The 20,021-nt window shown below is 43.2% G+C and overlaps 1 protein-coding gene across 8 annotated transcripts in view; it reads left to right on the forward strand.

The window, feature by feature from the left end:
• Positions 1-20,021, forward strand: part of Slc10a7 (solute carrier family 10 member 7) — a 210,231-nt gene that overhangs the window by 46,917 nt on the left and 143,293 nt on the right. The window lies entirely within an intron of this gene.

Here is a 20,021-nt window from a genome sequence, read left to right on the forward strand (position 1 = left end):
CTAGTCCCTAGTGCCTCCAAGTTCCAAGCTTCTTTCTAAGCTATGTGCCTAATGTCTAATTCCAAGTTCTTCCTCCAAGTGCCAAGACTCAAGTACCTGCTACCTAATAATAATAATTCTTCTTCTGAGTTCTCTAGTCCAAGTGTCTTCTTCCTCAATGCCTAATTCCTACTCCAAGTTGCACTGTAAGATGTACTCTCTAACCTAATTCCTAGTTCCAAGTTGTACTCCACTCTTCTGTCTGCCTCTCGGCCTTTTATATGTCTCACTTCTAAGCCACGCCTCTAAGTCACGCTTTTAAGTCATGCCCTTAGGCCTTGTCTCTAAATCTGATCTCTAAGTCAGCCCTTAATTAAGTCTTGGCTCTAAATCACAGCTTTAAGTCTCACACACCCAAGGGAAGATCCTGGGTATCTAAAGCATGATGTTATCAGAGTGTGCTCAGCTGTTGTAGGCCTTTGTAATCAAATCTTTTGTTAGGGTATACGCTCAAGATGACTGCAAGGATGATAGCCGCCTTTTGTCGGCTCCCCCCCCCACACACACACACACAGGTAAAACTTACATGTATGTATGTATGTATATATGTATGTATGTATGTATATATGTGTGTGTGTGCGTGTCTGTGTATCTTATCTGTTTATGTTGTAAAGGGGACATATGTAGGTCATCAACAAACGCCTTTACTGTCTGAGCCATTTTGCAGGCCCATACTTGGCCTCTTGAAGCAGCTTTGGCTTTTTCACCTACTGAACTCCCTTACAGATTGACAGGTTCTTGAGACCAGAGATCAGTCTTACATTTCCCAGTTTCTCAGACACAGTGGAATCCATTGTGTTCTTGACTGAATACTGGTGCTGATTTTAAGGACTATATTCAGACTCAGTGGGACTCCTGGCTCCTGGACCTCCAGTCCAGGGCTTCTCTTACCTCTGTGGTACCCTTTTCCAGAGGCCTTCTCCATGTACCTTTGGCAGAATTCTCTTCCCTGCCTCTCCTGGCCTCTGACTTTCTGCAGCAGAGCTGTCCCTCCAGTGCTAGGATTGCAGGTAGCCTTGGCCATGGCGGCTTTCCATGGATGCTGAGGGTCTGAGACAGGTGCCAAGCTTCCCTTTACCCCTGAGCCATGACCTTCACCTCTTGGTTCTCTAGGCTTTCAAATGGAGCAGGAGCTTTCGATCTGTATTTCTGGATTCTTGATCTGGCCGGTCACTGATGAATGGTTCTGTATACTTACTAATGTGGTGCTGTGTAGAGAATGTAGTTAACAACAGCTGACATTTATCCGGCAGTGGCTGTGCCAAGGCACTGTATGGATCATGGAATTCTCACGAAATTCATGTAAGTAGATACTATCACACCCATCAGACTAAGGTAAGCTAAGGCTAGGCCCTCTGTGGCTTGCATATCCCTTGACTGTTATAGATAATTAGCTACATACTAGAGTATCTTTCTGTTCCCCTTTCCAAGCCTTTGTTATGTTTTGACTTAGTCTGTCTGCTTTTGCATAACTGAATACTACAGTCTAGATAACACATACTGAATTGAGGTTTACTTAGCTCAGGGTTCTGGAAGGTGGGGAGACCAGGAACATGTTATTGTTTTCTAGTGAAGAACTTCAGCTTCAGTGAAGGCTCTTCTTCTGTGTGACACAGCACAAGGCACACATGGCAGCATGTCAACCCATCACTCCACAAATATATCCACAAAAATAGCTTGATCATGAGGGTCGACTTCTCTTGGCTCATATACTTCTGGACTTTTAGTCTCTCTGTTCCCTTATGCTGGAAACCAACTTCCAACACGTAAGTATAGACACGTGGATCCTAGAAGCTGTTCCTGGGAGCCTGGCCAAGCAAAGGATCAAAGCATTGTAAGGAGTATGTACAGAACTAGGTTTTAAAAAAGATTTATTCTCGTGTGTGTGTGTGTGTGTGTGTGTGTGTGTGTGTGTGTGTGAGCGCGCGCTCATGTGTACCCATGTACAGGTATCCATGGAGGCCAGAAAAGAATGTCAGATCCCCTGGAGCCAGAGTTACATACAGGTGGTTGTGAGTTGCCTGTTGTGGGTGCTGGAAACCAAACACAGGTCATCAGCTAGAGCACAGTATGCTTATCCCTTGAGCCATCTTTCCAGACCCACAGAGCGCTGCCTTAAAACCCTGCTCTTCACAGTTGGCTGAATGTGGAGCTCACTGATTTGGTGTTACTGCATAATCACAGGAGAGTGTATGAGTGATCTCAAAGGAAGAAAGGAAGAGCTAGCTGGCTTAGCTTGTCCCCTCCACTAGGAAAGCGCAGCCAGGGCAGCTGTGTGGAGACTGTTAGCAGGAAGCCAACAGTGGAAGGAAAGGAGTTTTTCTTAAACCTAGTTCTGGAGGTGACCACACACACATGAGTTTACTTATCCAAGGAGAATGCGCCTTCTTTGGTGACCACAATCCTGCTTGAGGTGTTTATGGTTTGCAGTTTTCCTTCTAAGGTGTTAGCTGTGCAGAATTGGTCAACTGTGTTTTTGTCTTTTACCTCTTAGGCGCATGAGTTTCGAAGTCAAGTCTCCATTTCACCCTGGAGTCATTAAATTTGGTATTTCCAGTACACATTATTTAGGAATGACTCTCATGTGTTTGTTTCAAGAATTGGTTCACCAGTCTGTGGAACTATTTTGTAGGTTGTGGGGCCTGGCTGGTGGAAGCAGGTGACTAGTTGTGGGCCTAGGAAGCTTCCATAGCTCTGGTTCTTAACTGTCAGATGAGGAACTCTTGTGGCCACGATGGGCTGAAACCTCTGAAGCTCTGAGCTAAGTAAGTCCTTCCTCTCTTACGTCATCCTCTCAGGTATCCTGAACAATGAGACAAACTCCATTGACAAACTTCCCTGAGCTTCATGGTGCTGTCTATAAAATGGAATCACGCTTTGGGGTTATTGTGAGGGTTTACTATAGTAGAATAACACTTGTCAGGGATATAGGTGTTCTGTGAAGATCAGCTTTTCCATTTCTCTGGGATGCTATTTTGAAGAAACAGTAAAATTAAATAAGTTAATTAAATTAGTCAGGACATTTTGTTGTTATTTTCTATTATTTTGAGGCAGGGTTTTTCTGTATAGCCCTGGCTGTCCCGGAACTTGGCTCTGTAAACCAGGCTGGCTTTGAACTCAGAGTGATCCACCTGCCTCTGCCTCCTGAGTGCTGGGATTAAATCTGTACACCATTACCACTTGGATTCTGTCTTTTAACTTTTAGTTTGGAGACAGCACCTTGGTCTAGATTTTCCTTGGTAGCTAAGGGTAGCCTCAAATTCTATCAGTATTCCTGGCCCAGTCTCCAGTCTTGGGATGATAGGCATGAGCCACTATTCTTGGCTAGAAAACCATACTTGGCCCTTATAGAATTGTCTCTGTCTCTGTCTCTCTGTCTCTGTCTCTGTCTCTCTCTCTCTCTCTCTGTTTGTTTTTTCGAGATAGGGTTTCTCTGTGTAGCCCAGCCTGTCCTGGAACTCACTCTGTAGACCAGGCTGACCTTGAACTCAGAAATCCGCCTGCCTCTGCCTCCCAAGTGCTGGGATTAAAGGTGTGCGCCACCACTGCCCGGCAGAATTGTGTCTCTTTTAAGGCTGAGCTGCTGATATAGGGAGAAAGAGATGAAATTCCATTTGGTTAACCAGACCCCTTGGCAGTGAGTTTTTCAGTTGGGATGAAGCCAGGTTAAGAGGAAGCCCTGCGGGGCCAATTCCAGGGCTTGGGGTGAGGCCTCTTGTTTCCGTGCGTCTCTCTACTTTATTCTTTCCAGTCTCAACCCTAGTCCCTTAGCTTCCATAATGAAGTCTTCAGTACTATACATTTTTATTAAACATCTTTTTTTGGGCTCCCAATTTGCATTTCAGATAATGTAACAAAATGTATGTGTTTCAAATATTCACTGTATAATTGCGATTAGAGCATGTAATCCCTCAAAAGATGTTAATTGCAATTTAAATTCACACTGAATTTAATTAAGTGAGTTGGGGATTAGAAAGTAGATGTAAGGAGTAGTTAAGGGAATTCATTTTTAAAAGACATGCACGTTTCTTTTCTCTAAAAGATGTAAACCTTTTTCAATTGTAAGATTAGAAACAGGATGGAGATGCAGGAAAGGAAGGCAAAAGCTGGCTAAATCAGGAAAATCTAATTAGCTCGCGATTCAGATCTTGAACTTCAGCTAACTGTGGGTAGTGATGGAGGGTTGATTTTAGTCACCTCCTTTATATTCTCAGGAACTTCCTCTATGCAAGTTGACTCACTTGGTGTCTGATAGAGACTTCTTTTAGATGCCTACAAACTCTGGAGAGTGAATGGTGGGCCTTGCAGAGGGTGATTGGCTAGGAAGTGGTAAATACCATTTGATTTTTCAGTCCTTGCAACTTCCTGGTCAAGGTGGGGATTTGATTTCTAAAAAGATTCTACGTAGGCATCACTGTTGCCTTGGAAGATCCAAAGGTCCGTTTGTCTGCTGCCGTACAGAGTGCTGGAGTTAAGCGGCTGGGCAGACGGGGCAGAGCTTACAAGCAAGTACTGTTGCAGAGTGTCCCACTTTGGCTGCCAGAATCCTTATCAGGCAGCCATAACGGTAACTCCAGGTGCAGGGGATTTAGCGCCCTCTTGTGGCCTGTAGGTGTCTTCATTCACAAGCCACATACACACATAGGCATACACATACATGTGATTAAAAAAACTTTAAAAAATGTTCCACAGTCCTCTTTTTCAGTGGCTGAGAGATTGAGGAATTCAAGTGAACTATTTGGTATTGGATCAAAAATGTTTTTCAAAAGGCTACCAGAATTTGATTATGCCCATGAACCTTGTTTTATTTATACATTTTCTCAGTGGTAACTTTTAAATCTTAGTAAGTTTTTAAGATAGCCCAAACACAATTTTCAAAGAAAAAGCAGTATTTTTACTTGCAAGTTATTTATTTTCTTGTGTGTTTGTACATAGAAAACTAGTAAGCTCCTAAGCCTGTTTTCAGTGACTTTCCTCATGAATGTGATACACAACTCTGTGGGGCAGAGGGTACGGGAGAGAAGGGAAGAGATGGAGAAAACCGTAGGAAGGAGGGGGCAGGAGTGTGGGAATGAGCCATAGACTGCCTAATACTTTGCCGGGCTTTATAAACGCAAATTTTATTTTAATTAATTAGTTAATTAACTGGGATTCCAGGCAGGGTTTTACCATATACTCGGGACTGACCTTGATCCTCCTGCTGCAGTGTCCCAGTTCCTGGGGTCACAAATGTGCACCGCCATACCCAGCTTAGAGATAATTTAGCAGCAGCTCCAGCAGACGCAGCAGTGGTTTCCTCCTCCAACCTTTCTCTGTGTGCAGCTGTTTGATGGACAGGTGCAGACAGGAAGCCTTGTCTTCATTTTGTAAGAAACTGAGCATCCAAAAAAAAACCAAATTAAGAACTGGAGTCTCACATCTGGAGCATCTTCCCATCTTCTATAAGGAATGGGTTAAAGAGATGCCTTTTCTCCTCCTCCTCCTCTTCTTCTTCTTTCTTCTTATTCTTCTTCTTCTTCTTCTTCTTCTTCTTCTTCTTCTTCTTCTTATTCTTCTTTTTGTTTTTTTTTTTCGAGATAGAGTTTCTCTGTGTAGTCCTGGCTGTCTTGGAACTCACTCTGTAGACCAGGCTGGCCTTGAACTCAGAAATCCGCCTGCCTCTGCCTCCCAAGTGCTGGGATTAAAGGCGTGCACCACCACTGCCCAGCAAGAGATGCCTTTTCAAAGAGTGCAAAATGCCTTGTTTTTAAAGGAAATCAGAACCATTCACCATCTGAGGCTTTTAGCATTTAAATCTTTGTCTTTTTCCTTGGAGGTCTGCTCTCAGGCACATTCATGTCTTCATTTGGGATTTGCCCCCCCCTAGAAACAGTCACTTTGATAATGACAGAAAAGACCTCTTTTCTAATAACATCTAATTATCGCTATTTCTACTGAAATGGTTTTTCTTATTTTGGATTTGGTTTCTATTTTCACATGATGGTGTACCTCGAATCTCAAGAGAAAGGTTCTTGGCCTTCATTCACTCTCATATAGCACTGTATTTCAACAAACTCTAATTATATCCATATTCCATAATGACAGTAGGGTTGCTTTTATGTTCCTGTTTGGTTCTTTTTTAACATAAAAGCATTTATATACTCCTAATGATAACCTCGAATATACCTAAATCATTTCTTTGCTTACTAGCAGATACCCATATTTTTAGGTGTCATCTGTGTGTCCCTAGCTCTGTATAAACTTGTTATTTAAAATAATATGGCCTTTTTAGCTAAATCTTTTGCTGGCAACATATTTTCTTAGATAATTTCTTTTTTTCTTTTTATGACTGAGACAGAACTGAACCCCAGGTCCTTATCCTTGCTTGAGCAGAGTCCCCAACCCCTTCTTAGATAAGTTTTTAGAAGTGGCATCTTTGGGTCAAGTGGAGTATATATTTTTAAGAGTGATGACGATGTTGATGGCCTATCAGGACTAGAAGGGGTCAGCGTTGCCTTTCCTCGAACCCTCTTCAGTCACAGGCATAGTTCTTTTTAAACATTTTGTAGAAATATTTATTCAATAAATAGTTTTATTCACTCCAGTCCCATTTCTGTCCCCTCACCCTTCACTTTCAGGTATCATCTAGAAGGTGACACTTAAGGCCTTGCTCTATTGTCACTCTAACGCACCCACAACACTAACTGTAGTTGCTGTTGAATGAGGTCGCTAACCATGTGACAAGTGGAGCCTGGAAGTTCTTGGCACTCTGAGCTCACATAGCACATCTGGGCTGCTGTTGTTACAGTGAAGCCCTCTGTAAGTTATCTTGTCAGGCCTTTTTTTTTTTTTTTTTTTTTTAAGGAAGTACTTACAGATATAAAATGTTTGAGCAGAAGAAAGCCTCAGGTTGTCAGAGTTACTTGTGCCCCGCTGTTCAGCCTCTTTATTAAATCATCTCCTGCCAGTCCATTACTTGTGGTGCTGTGGCCAGAGCGCTAAGCTAATACCCCGAGTCCCCAACAGGAGGATACCCTTAATCAGAACCTGAAGTCCATTTACTGCTTTGCCATTTGCTGACTAGTGTTTTACTCTCTAGTGTGTGTGTGATTCCCTGCCATGATATTCATATACATCCTGTCTACATAGTATATTAGAGTCAGATCCAGATTAATGGCCTAGGCAAGGACGGGTGTTTGGAAACTCTTCCTTGTGACTCCAGCCCAGCCACTGACAGCTATGATGTGCTGTCAAGCAGGTCCCCTCCACCCTGGGCTGCTGTCCAGTTAGGAAGACTCTCTCTACTTTATCCATCAAGACTACCCTGCTCTTCCTAGATAGAAATGACACCTTGAAGCTGGGTTTTAAACTCAGCTGTGTTTTTTAGTTTTTTGTTTGTTTGTTTGTTTGTTTGTTTTTGCAGTGGAATTCCAAATTCAGTTTTTTTTTTTTTTCCAGCTCTATCTCCTCCAATGACTAACAAAGGGTTGAAGAAGTTAGCAATCACTAGGCCTTCTGGCCAGACCAACTATATTTGAAAAAAAAAGAAGAAGAAGAAGAAGAAAATTTTAATTTTTATAGTGACTTTAATTTTTATTAGTCATTTAGTAAAATCCAAGTCATAACCATTTGATAATTATTGACATGTATCAAGAGTCTAATGTTGTTTGGGGAAGTAGAGTCAGTGTCCTTGTCCTGTGATATCAGCAGGTGGTTCAGTGCCATGCCTTTCTCTCCTATCCATGTTGGCAGCACAATCATAAAGACACAGACTCAGGAAGGATTGGGTCTCTTGTTTTCTCCTGGAAGGTTATTCTAGGGAGCTGGAGTGATGGCTCAGAGGGTAAAGAGCTTGCATGCAAGTGTGAGGACCCGAGTTCAGATCTACCGTAAGGTGGACATAGGTGTGCATGTGTAGTCCTGTCTTACAGCGAGACGGGAGGCACGCCAGCCTGTTACATTCAGGGGTACAAGAGACCCCACCTCACACAGGTGAGCACTGGTGTCTGAGATTGCTCTCTGGCCTCCAATGAGTGGCACAGCGTGCATAAGCTTGCACTCACTCATGGGAATGAATGCACACACATGTACATGCTCACACACATACACACACGCTTTTTAAAGGAGTTGTTCTAATCACTTTTTAAAGATTTTTTTTTTTTTTGGTGCTATAGATAGAACTCAGGGCTTCCTGCATTGTACGCATGCACTGTTCCACTGAGTTGTATCCCAAGCCTCTGACTACTTTGTTTGTTTGTTTGTTTGTTTGTTTATGAGACAGGGTTTCTCTGTGTAGCCCTGGCTGTCCTGGAACTCACTCTGTAGACCAGGCTGGCCTCGAACTCAAAAATCCACCTGCCTCTGCCTCCCAAGTGCTGGGATTAAAGGCATGTGCCACCACTGCCCAGCCACTTTCTTTTTAAAAATAATTTTGTGTGTGTGTGTGTGTGTGTGTGTGTGTGAGAGAGAGAGAGAGAGAGAGAGAGAGAGAGAGAGAGAGAGAGAGAGAGAGAGAGAGAATGAATTCAGGTTATCAGGCTTGGCAAAAAATACCATCCTTCCCATCCCTCCAGTCCCTCCTGTCCCTCCCATCCCTCCTGCTGACCTGTGTCCACTCTTACTCCTGCCCCCTCTCCTGTCTTTTCCTCACACCTCATTGACTTTTTGGGTTGCATTCATTTAAATAAATCCTATCTCTACTTGAGGTGCACTTAACAAGCAATGTATGCTTTACTTGTGATGTGATGCAGGAGGTTAGAACCCCAAGTGCAGAGGTCTGCATTGCAGAGCCCCTGAGGTGCGGGTGCAGGAGAGAAGGCTGTTCTTCTGGCCATCCTTCTAGAACTGTTCCTTTTCCATCTGCTGTGATTTTTGATTCTTATGTCAGAGAACAGACACTTGTATTAGTAATGGCAGCTGGGCTATAGGTTTTATGACATTTTGTATGGAACCCGGGTTTATATATAACCATCTAACTCGATCTCATAATAATTTTAGGAAGCTGTTTTAATTTCCAGTTAATACATTGGTAACCCTGATGATGGAGTGGCTGGATCAAGTGGGTCTGCTCCAACTAAGTTTCTTATGCTTTGTAGGTGAGCCTGGTGATGAGTTTTCCTTTGGCTTTCTGGTCTGGCTGGCCTGTGGCCAGCTGAGCAGCTCTCACTGGCTGAACTTTGTCCTCTCCCCATGGAGCCTCCTTAAGGCTCCTGTCAGAAGCCAGCTTGAATCTCCAGGAAGGTCGGTTTCTAGAGCTGCTGTGCTGTGCACCTTGGTCAGCAGTCCGTCTGTCCTGCAGTCCGTCTGTCCTCAAGCCAGTTTCCTGGCTGTTACTCAGTATGGCTTCTCAGTGAGTGTTGAAATCAAGAGACTGACGTTGTTTGTGTTCTTTTTTCCTCAAGAAAGTGATGCCTTGAAAAATAAGCAGATAAGTAAATAAAGATTTTCTTTTCATTTTAATAAATTTTACTCATTGAGTCAATTTGTACTAAAAACCCTATAGATATTTTGAGATTGCAATGAGTCTTTAGGCTGACATGGAAAGATTTGACATGTTAATATAGAACTATAGCTCTTAAATGTTTTTGTTTGTATGTCAGAGCGTATGTACATGTGTGTACATGTGTGTGCATGTTTGTGTCTGTGGGAATACTTCTGTAGGTCTGAGTGCGTATGTACATGCGTACAGATGCCAGAGGTCAGCCTTCGGCGTGATTCCTCACGATGGCTATCTACCTTGTGTTGTGAGACAAGCAAGGTCTTGAACTAGGAGTTGAGGCTAAGCCAGTGACCCCCGGGAGATGTATCCCCCTCTCCCCTCCTATCCTCAGCTCTGGGCTCCCACACTTGTCCATGGGTCTGGGGCTCGAGCTCGGGCCTCTGCTTCCTGCACTGCAGATGTTCTCTTGACTGAGCTGTCATCCTAAACCCCATCACTAGTTAGAAATGAAAGGTTTTCTCCCCTTGGTGTTTTATAGGTTTTAGAATCCAAGTTCTGTATCTTTTTCCTGTTTTTATATTGCTTAATAAGTAGTATTTTTAACCATTTCAATGTAAAATTATTCCTTGTTGGTATATATTGTTTTATATGTAGATTTTATGCTCTGCAGTATGAAAACTGTGTTTAACTTTTTCTGTGGGGAGCAGGGGGTTAAATTTATGAATTCCTGGCTTGTTTTATTCTTTCTAGCCTATATGCCTTTATTTCTTTGTCTTGCGTTATTTCACAGCTAGCACTTTCAGGCAAGGTAAAAATCAAACCAGATTAGGAAGGAGGATTTCAAGTTTATCACTGCATTAAAAAAATACATGCAGGCTTATGTAGGACCCCACAGAATTCAAAAGTTAGACACACAAAGGCGCACGATTACAGGTTGTCTATTATAGCAAAAATGGGAAAGTTATTTTACTTTTACCATGGCTGGTCATCAGACCAGAGGATTCTGTAGAGCAGAGGGTTGTCCAATAGTTTACCCAGGTTTTGAAGACAGTTTAAATTTCATTCATGATGATCAGAGGCATTTAAAATACAAACCCAAGATACATTTCATATCTTTTTGCCAATTAAGGTCTCGTTTTTTGTGTGGCATAGCTGGTTCTCTCAGAACTTTTATTCCTGGTCTTCCTGTTGTCTGGCCAAGGGTCAGGTAGACACAGCAGTGAGAACACATCCCGTTGCAGAGCTGGTTTTGGGACATTTGGACTTCTACCTTTGAGTTATGTTCAGCTGTTCATTGCTCATAATGATACCCACACCAGACAGAAGAAATTCCTGTGTCCTCTAGTTTCCTAAGCTGTGTGCGGACACATGCATATTTGTCTGTTTGTGGGCACACATACATACGGGTGTACATTCACTTATGTGTGAGGTTAGAGACTGAAGTTGGCTGTTTTCCTGATTGGTTTTCATTTTATTTGCTAAGGCAGGGTTCTCGCTGAACCCAGAGTGTATCAGTTTATCTGGTCCAGCGGGCCAGCTAACCCCGGTGGATGCAGCTAACCCCGGTGGGTGCTCTTTGCCTTTAAATGCTGGGATTACAGAAGGGCTGCGCCTCGCTCTCACCAGGCTCTCACCAGGCTTTCACTGAGGCTTGAACTTGGTCCTTATGCTTCCACACTAAGGGGATGATCCACTGAGCCACCTCATCAGCCTCCAGCTTTCTGAGTTTTTAACTATCAGTATGTGTGTCTCACTCCGCGTCTCACACTGCTCTTGAACTTTTGATCCTCCTACCTCAGACTTCTGAGTGCTAGGACTATAGGCAAGCACTACCATATTGATCTTGAATTTTGACAAGTAGTTTTGAAATGACCACTTTTTTTTTTTTTCTTGGTAAGGTAAGTTGCCTCGATTGATTTTTCAAATCATAAACCAATTGTGTATTTCTAAGTAAAATATCATTGCACAGTGAAGTAATTCTACATATTGCTTACCTATATAAATGAGAATTATTATTTTATGCTTTTCATATGATGCTTCAGATGGCTTTGATGTCAGGCTAGTGTTGTTATTATAAAATGATTTTCCAGAATCTTTTATTTTCTGAATGAGTTTTCACAAAATTAGTATTTCTTCTTTAAATGTTATGTTAGGGGCTGGCGAGATGGGTCAGCAGGTAAAGGATACTAGCTAGCTGCCAAGCCTGATGACCTGAGTTCCATCCCCAGGCCTACAGGGGTGGGAGAGGAGAGCAGAGATACACAGCTTGTCTTCTGAGTTCCATATTGCACTATGAGGTATGTACACTCGTACACACACATGTACATACATACATAAATATAAAACATTTTAAAAAACGTTATATTAGGGCCAATGTACATCCTGGTGTTCTTTCCTCTTGAGAACCAGCTCACCAGTTACCACTCAGGACTTGGAATGGCAATAATGAGGGGCACCTTTCATGAAAAAATAATCTCCAATACGTATGCCAGGAAGGAGAAGAGGTTGGTATTGAAAATGTCGTCTTTAACTTATATTCTGAATCTGAAACTCCAGAACTGATCCGGCTGCTAACTCTGAAGACTGTGGGAGGGTGGACAGGCCTTGTTGTTAGTGACTTCAGTGTTATCCTTTTTGGATGGCCTGTGGATATCCATGGCAGTCCTGTGACTATGCTACATATTTCCCTGAAGATGGCAGGAAAGCTGTTTTTATTGCTAATGAAAAGGTGATGAGAGCCATTGCTGAGGATTGATCCGTTGCCCTTAAGAAGCTCTGAGATCCCCTGCCCTAATGGATGGACAGGAGCAGAAATTCCAGAGTTGAGTAGCTGGAGTCTAAGACTTGTAAGAAACACTAGATTGCTTTGACAGAGGTTGTCACTTCTGTTTTGTGGATGCCCTTCTACACAAAGTGCCAGGGGAGTTTGTGGGCCAGATTTTCTCCTGGTGTGCTGAGAGGTTTGTCCGTGGTTGGCATTGAATAGAGCGTCCATTAATTGATCAGAGAAATGCTAGTTGTGTGCCACTAGGAGATACTGAGACGGCCCCTGTAAGGAAAGTGGGGTCCTTAATGGCCAGGTTTTCTTAACCCTTTAAAGTCATTGACTTTGTTTAGGCTGTCGCTCTTAACTGGGACTCTATAGGCTATCGACTTTCTGTATTCAAAACTACAAAGTAAGCTTAACAACTTTGTGTTGTAAAAATGAGTAAATAGGAAGATATTTGGTTTATTTCTTTTTGTGAAGATTGGATAAGATTAAGAAAAATCAAACTTCAAAGAGTATCAGGAGGAAATTGGCATATCAAAAAAAAATGTCAACTACTATGTCACAGTCTGATTTCTGTTCAGCTACATTCTAGATATTTATATGTGCTTATTATGGTATACGCAAAGCCAATCTGTGTTTTGAGGAAGACTTGGTATGTTAGTGGCCACAGCTCATCCCTCGGTAGTGATGATACAGTGAAGATGGCCAGGCAGGTCGTTCCTGCCTTCAGTCCATTCAGCTTTAGTCAGACCTTGATTGAGCACCTCTGATGGATACATACTGTTGTGCTCTGTTTGCTCAAAGGTTGATGAGGAAGCCTCTAAGATTCGAATTATTCTTAATATCTAACATTTATTTCATGTTTCCCCCTTATTAAATACAAAATCCTTAAAAATCAAGGAACAGCACGGAGGAGAAAGTGTTTATAATCCCATTCTCCGTGTAGCCACAAACGCTTTACTATATTGGCCTGTGCATATTTAGTTACCTGTGTATAATCTAAGTGTAAGAGCCACTGTATGCATGTCTGTTTAAACTGGCCTGTGTGGCAGAGAGGCAGCAGAATATTTGGATTGGACTTTCCTTCTGTCTCTACTATTCCCCATGACCTTGGGAAACACCCCGCTCCTCTCTGGAGTTTGATTTCTTCCTTGTAAAGGGCTTGCCAGTGGATCTAAGGATCCTGCCCACTAGAATATTCGGATTTCATTGAAACTGAGATTTCAGGAGGAAGTCAAGTGCATCTTGATGATAAAGGGCATTTGCAAGTCTTCTTCTAGGCTGAAGTGACATTTTATTTTATTATTGTGTACCAATTTCACTTAAAGTAACTGCTCCTCCCAAAACCGGAAGCACGGTCTGAATTGGTGAATCTGTTTGAGTTGATAAACATTCTGAGGAAAATGTAAAAAGGATCCTTTTAAGCTGACTAGAAACAACTGCAGCATCTGCATGGTTTTTGGTGCCTGGTATTTTCTGAAAAAAAAAAAAAAAAAAAAAAGCATGCCAAGGAGCAAAAGCACTGTAGCTGTTATTTGATTCTTTTTGCACCTCAAGAAAATTGATTTTGCCCTCTGTCTCTGGCTCTGCGCTCATCGTGAGAGGAGATTGGTATGCAAGGGTTGTTGCTTATCAGACGCCTGGACTCTAAAAGTGTTAAAAGGCATCTGGTTGTCTTAGAAGGGTCAGTTTGCACATTAAACGGTTCTTTTTTGTTGTTGTTGTTGAACAGTTAAATGTTCTTTTACTTTTACCATTTTGTGTTAGGACTTTTTTTTTTTTTTTAATGCATTTTAACAGTTATTTAAGAGTCCCCATGTGCTCAGAAAAGAATCTGAATATATGTGCCTTAAAAAAAACCAAGCCTGGTACAAACAATGTGGACTATTCCATCAATACCATCAAAGGACTAGGAGCTGGAGTTGAAACAATATGTAAAAATACAGCTTGTGAAAGATTTCCTTTATTAACTGTCATCATCCACAGAATATATGTTCAAATAAACGTTGTGTAATAACTAAATTTGAGATTAATAGGCCCCTTAAGAAACAGCGAAGTCATTCAGAGTAGTCACTGAAAAATAGGCTGTGAGCCCGTGCCGTGCACATATTGTCCTGCTTACGTGCTCTCCCTGGTGTCGTTGCCATTCGTCACTGTCGGCTGGCTCCGGTCTCATTAAAAAAACACGCCAGCACAAAAGCAACTTAATTTTCTTAAGAGAGGAGGACACCTGATTCAATTTAGTGCCCAGAAACGGGAACTTGCATCTTTTTTTTTTTCCATGCCTGAATTGAGAGGAATGGATACAAACAAGAGTCGCAACACTGTTTACATGGCAGCACTGTTTACCTAAGAGAAAGGCTGTAGAAAACAAATCTTTCCTACCACAGTATGGAGAAGTAGACCTGGAGACACGAGAAAGAATTACCATTTACCCCTTGAACAACAATTTGATAACAGACATTTACTCTTCAATAGGATATGGACCAACTTCTATCAAAACAGTAATTGTGTTCATCCCAGTAGTGGTTCTTAGACTAAAAATTTAAGTGTTGCAAACTGAGGCTTTCTTTAAATTGGTGACTGCTTTGTAAGCACACTAGCCTTTTCTTCTTTGTGTGTACTATTTGATTAAAAGCTGTTTTAGTCCTAAGGGCATAAAGGAGTTTTTAACTCTCTCTCTCAGTCTCCCCCACCCTCGCTGGCAGGACCAAGGGGAGCGCCATTTTGCCAGGGTCAAGGAGGTTGCTCGGTCTCAGCTCCTGGGTCGTTTCTGTAAGATGCTTCTCTCGATGGGCAGGAGTCATTCCACCATCTTGTTTAAGACTAATATTACATTCTAATTGCTTTTCTTGAGACTGGCTGGTCAGATAAATCACCATAGAGTTTTAGGACTCTATTTGTCTAAATATCATAAATCATTAGCTATGGACTGTTGGGCTGATTGTAAAAGTATGGCAATTTTGTTTGTTTGTTTGTTTAGTGTGTGTGTGTGTATGTGGTGTGGTGGGGGGCGGGGGCAGAGATAGAGACAGAGAGAAAGAGAGAAGTGGACCTTGCCAGGAAACTAGATAAGGTAGAGCAGGTTTGAGTCCCTGGAAACTCAGGGTACACCCCTGAGATTGTAGGCCAGATTCTTGGCCCTGAACATGTGCCACACTTCTCACATAAGGAAATGTGACCTGTGGTCACTCAGACCCAGAACAGAGTTCTCCATGCTAATGAAGTAACTAGATGCCCCGAGGTTTAGCCAACAAGCTCCACTCCTCCTTCCTCCCTACAGCAGGCTCTTAATCTCGTCCACCCTGAGAGGTTTGTACACATCCATTTTCCACGATGAGCAACCAATAAACAAGGACTGTCTCTTCCATCCAGAACCACCCTGTGGAGCATAGAGAGGCTTTGCCTACACAGCTGCAGCTTAAGTCTCCCCTAGAAGGCCCATCTGTGTCTCCAGACAACTGCCATGCTTCTTTCCCTGATGAACTAAGTCGGAGCTCCCAGTCCTGGCCCCCCCGGCTACATGCCCTCCTCATCCTTTGGGCCCCCAATGGTCTCTGGCCTTTTTAAGGCCTATGGACCCCCAGCACTTCATTCCCGACTCCTCTGTGCTGGCCCCAGCAGTGACTGAGTGCCCAGGAATCAGGGAATACTAGCTTCCCATATCTGGGACTGCATTTTTCCATCCCTGGAGAGGTGTCTTGGCACTTCCAGCACCCAGGCGCTGGGTAAGTGCAGTCAAGCACTTCAAGTCATTTTGCCTCCCCAAGCAGCCGTGCTCAGCGGTCGGGTGGAATGAGGACCCACATGTATGTGGTCACATGTGAACTTCCTGTGTGGAAGTCAGAGGACAGCCTGTGGGAGTTGGTTCTCTCCTTTGATATGGTTTCCAGAGGACAAATTCAGGTTGTCAGGCTTGGTAGTGAGTAAGTCTCCTTGCTAGTTCAGCCAGCTCCCCAGTTTTGACCTTTTTTCTCTTCATTCCTCCGAATCCTCATTGATCAACAAAGTCATCTATAAGATTGACTAGGAGCCGGATGGGAGAGCACCTGGTTGGTTTTGTTGATTTACTCTCAGATCATGGAACTGACTCTAAGGCATACAAACTTCCAGAGCCATTTTTGGAAAGTTCTTGATGAAAGGCATAGCCATTATAGGAAGTTCTTGATGGTCAGGCTTTGGCCATCCAGAGGTCCTTGATAGTGAGGTACCCATATCTGTGGTAATGTTTGGCATCTCTGAGAAAATACCATCCAGAGCTTTTGCAACTCCCTCAGACCTTTTGTGGTGTGCTTAAGCTTTCTTTTTTTGAAAAAAGACAGTATTTTGAAAAACCCAGTGATTATTTTTTTCCTTTTCTTTTTTCTTTTCTTTTCTTTTTTTTTTTTTTTTCCTTTTTGCTTGCCATCAAGGAACAAAACCCTAGCCACCTGAGAGTCTATTAGATCAGCCAGTGCCTAGAATGGGGGGTGTTTACAGGTGGGCAAGTGCAGGTCACACACTGCTATTTCTTGCCTCAGTATGCAATAGGTATGGAAGTTATGCTAGGCTCAGCAGGCCTGGGTGCAGCCACACCCCGCTTTATTACAGACTATAGCTGCTGTCTTCCCTTTCCTGTTGTCTTTATACCACTGTAAGGAGCAGCTTTGGCCACCAGAGATGTGTCTGTTCTGCTCTGGAAATACACAGAGGAGCCTGGAATCACCACATCTAATCCCTGAGTGTCACAAGTCCTGCTTGTCCATCTCCTGGTAGCATCAGGCATAGGGTGTCAGTGGCTGTGGCAGGCCTTGTGTCACTGGTCACTGTTTCATAGGTGCAGCTTTTTGTTACTCCACTCTGCATTGTTCCTCAGGTCCACCCATCCTTTGCAGCCAGATCCCGCTTTCATCACCATGGACACGGCCGCAGCATCAGCTCCTATGCTTGACCCCCTGGCATGGCCCGACTCCTGTGTGTCTAGAATCTGTTTCATTTGGGTTTGCTAAATGTTTAGTGATCTGCTCCAGCCCTCCATTGGATGTAAGAATTGTTAGCCCGCGGTGCTTTCCCACACCTTCCCTCCACAGCAGCTGCATCACACCTCATGGCCACATGCTTAGCGATCTGGGTTTACTCATTGTTGTTAAACAGCCCATGGTTCTTTGTACTTCGGATTACACTTCACCCCAGCCTTCAGTCCTTCCTTCCAGACTACTGTTGCCACAGTCTCTTCTTGAGTATGGTCTCTCAAAGTGAGTCCAGAGCAAAGGTGTGTGTTCTGAGGCATCACTTTGGCTCACATGGCTTTGAGGTAACCTTTCACCATCGTGGAACTGAAGTATACCTGGTTCAAACTCCCACCCTTTCCCCTGGCCCTGGCCTTGCTGTGGTCTGTTCTAAGCAGCTTCCCATCTTCCAGACAGAAAGCAAGTTCATGTTTCTGCTTTGCTCCTTCCCCGCCCCGGCCACTCAGGTCTAAGGTACACACGTTACGTTTCTAAGAGTTCTCACGGCCTGGGCCCTCTGCTCCTTTACAGTCAAGCATGGAGTATGGTTCACCAGTCAATCAGCATAAGGAAGTGATGCTCATTTTGGTTCTGTGCATTTTTTTATTGCTTTCATTGTTGTTGGCTTGTAAATGTCTCCCCTACTTGAGAGGAGGGAGGAGAGATGAGCCTTCTCTGCAGAAGGAAGAGGAAAGCCAAGCAGGGCTTCTGGGACTTTTTATCCATTATTCTTTCCTGTGGTTTCCAGTCTTCGACTGCAGAGGAAGTGTTCCTTGGCCCAGGTTTTACATCTTCTTGCAGGTGCTGAGATTGAGTTTGGTCTCTGACCTATGTGTACTTCCCACATGTCCCTTAGAGCAGATTAGGAATTTAGGACAGACATCCTTTTAACATTTAGAAACACTTCCTTGTACTGTGATCCAGAGTCAAGATACCCCGCACCAAAGGCCAGGAGCTTCACAAATTACTTGCAATAAATCATTCTTGTTTTATGTAAGCGGTAGATTTTCATTGTTTTATTACTAAATAAGGGACATATAAGGGAATGGCAGAAGGGACTGCCACCAAGACAGACTTTGATATGATATCATGAGATGACTTGGTGCCCAGCAGTGTTCATCTGTTAAAGGGACCAGACATGTTTATATAAGTCCAGAGCAGGAAAGCTGGGCAGACTCTGCACTCCTGGGATTTGTGAGCTTCAGGCTTTCCATAAGGTAGAACTTGGCAGCATTCCATTCAGTGATGGAAAGGATTGCACTATGGCTTCAAAGCTCCCTGTCCCAATTGTTTCCAGGTTTGAAGGAAATTTATTTTAAATGATTACAGATAGGTTATGAAGAAAGTTGAACTTTACCAAGTAACTTAATAAAGGCATGTTGCATAATATGTCATAAAGTATCACTAAAATACCTTATTAGATACACTGAAAGCAACACACACACACACACACACACACACACAGAGAGAGAGAGAGAGAGAGAGAGAGAGAGAGAGAGAGAGAGAGAGAGAGAGAGAGAACAGAAGAGCTTCTTTATCTGAAACAGAAAAGGGAGAACAGGAAAGGTTTGAGGTCCCAGTAATATTTGTAGTGTTAAATCTCCTGTGATCTAGCTTCCTGCCAGTATGTTCTGTGCCCTAAAGGCCCCGTCAGCTAGAGACCAAGCTTTAGTAAGGGCGCTTCAGAAAAACCTCAAGATTCCCACTGCAACAGTAACCAGTGGGGTGTAATAAACCCAGAGATTGACTGACTAGGAGTCTAGATCTGATCTGATACCTCATACCATAACCAAGAAAAGGCCAGTTTGGCTTTTTTTTTTTTTTTTTTTTTTTTTTTTTTTTACCACACCGCCATCCTCTGTTCTGACAGGCCTAGGTGGCAGGGATGGTACGCCAGCCACTTCTTGCTCACTTTACTCTCCTTGTGCCAAAACGTAATGATTGACTTTAGAATAAAGTTAGGACTTTAGCTCCTGCTTCCCATATTGCCAATGGCTTTTGCTGGCTGTTGATGAGGCAATCTTTGAAACTAGAAATCTCCAAGAGGAACTGTGGCAGGCAAGTATTTAGCTTGCCCATAGTGTGATTCTTGGATGATGTTAAAATATGTTGCTACAGTTGATGGTTGTCATCTGTAATATTTTATGTAGCTGAATCTTTCTTCTTCCTCATCTCTCCCAGTACAACACAGGGCGCCATATGCCACTGTCCCTGTCAGGAAGCAAAGGTTTCCCTGGTCTGTGCTTGTTGCCTGTGTTCATGCCACAGAGGAGCCGGGGTCCAGTACCATCTTTTATTGATAGGACCAGCAAAGGAGAAATCTAATGAAATTATCAAAGCTTTGAATTAATTATGAAGTGGCATAAGAGAGCCAAGCTCTCTGGAGCCAGCACCTCATTACCCATTCACTCTCATTGCATCCTCGTCTGGAGCAGAAGTGCTCTCAGCTACAGCTTAGCCGAGCTCTGGACTTCAGTCAAACTTCCCAAACCAACTCCCCCTTTCTCCATTGCGGCTGGAACTGTCCATAACGGTTAACCTGCACTGCTCTGGGCATTTGAACAGGTTTTCTCTACCTTTGTTTTTTGTCTTTTGCCTAGTTTTAGTTTTCTTTTTCTCCTTCTGTCTTTTCTTCCTTCCTTCCTTCCCTTTTCTTTCTCATTTTCTTTCATCGGATGTTGCCCAAGTTTTCTCCATTTTGGGCAATATGGGAAGCCGTCAGGACTATGGCGTGTAGCTTTGTGGAACACAGGCCGGCTTAGTTGACAGGTGTATAGCTTCTCCATGTACTCAAGGGTGCTTCGGT

The sequence above is a fragment of the Arvicanthis niloticus genome, chromosome 18 (assembly GCF_011762505.2).
Source record: "Arvicanthis niloticus isolate mArvNil1 chromosome 18, mArvNil1.pat.X, whole genome shotgun sequence".
Classification (NCBI taxonomy): domain Eukaryota; kingdom Metazoa; phylum Chordata; class Mammalia; order Rodentia; family Muridae; genus Arvicanthis; species Arvicanthis niloticus.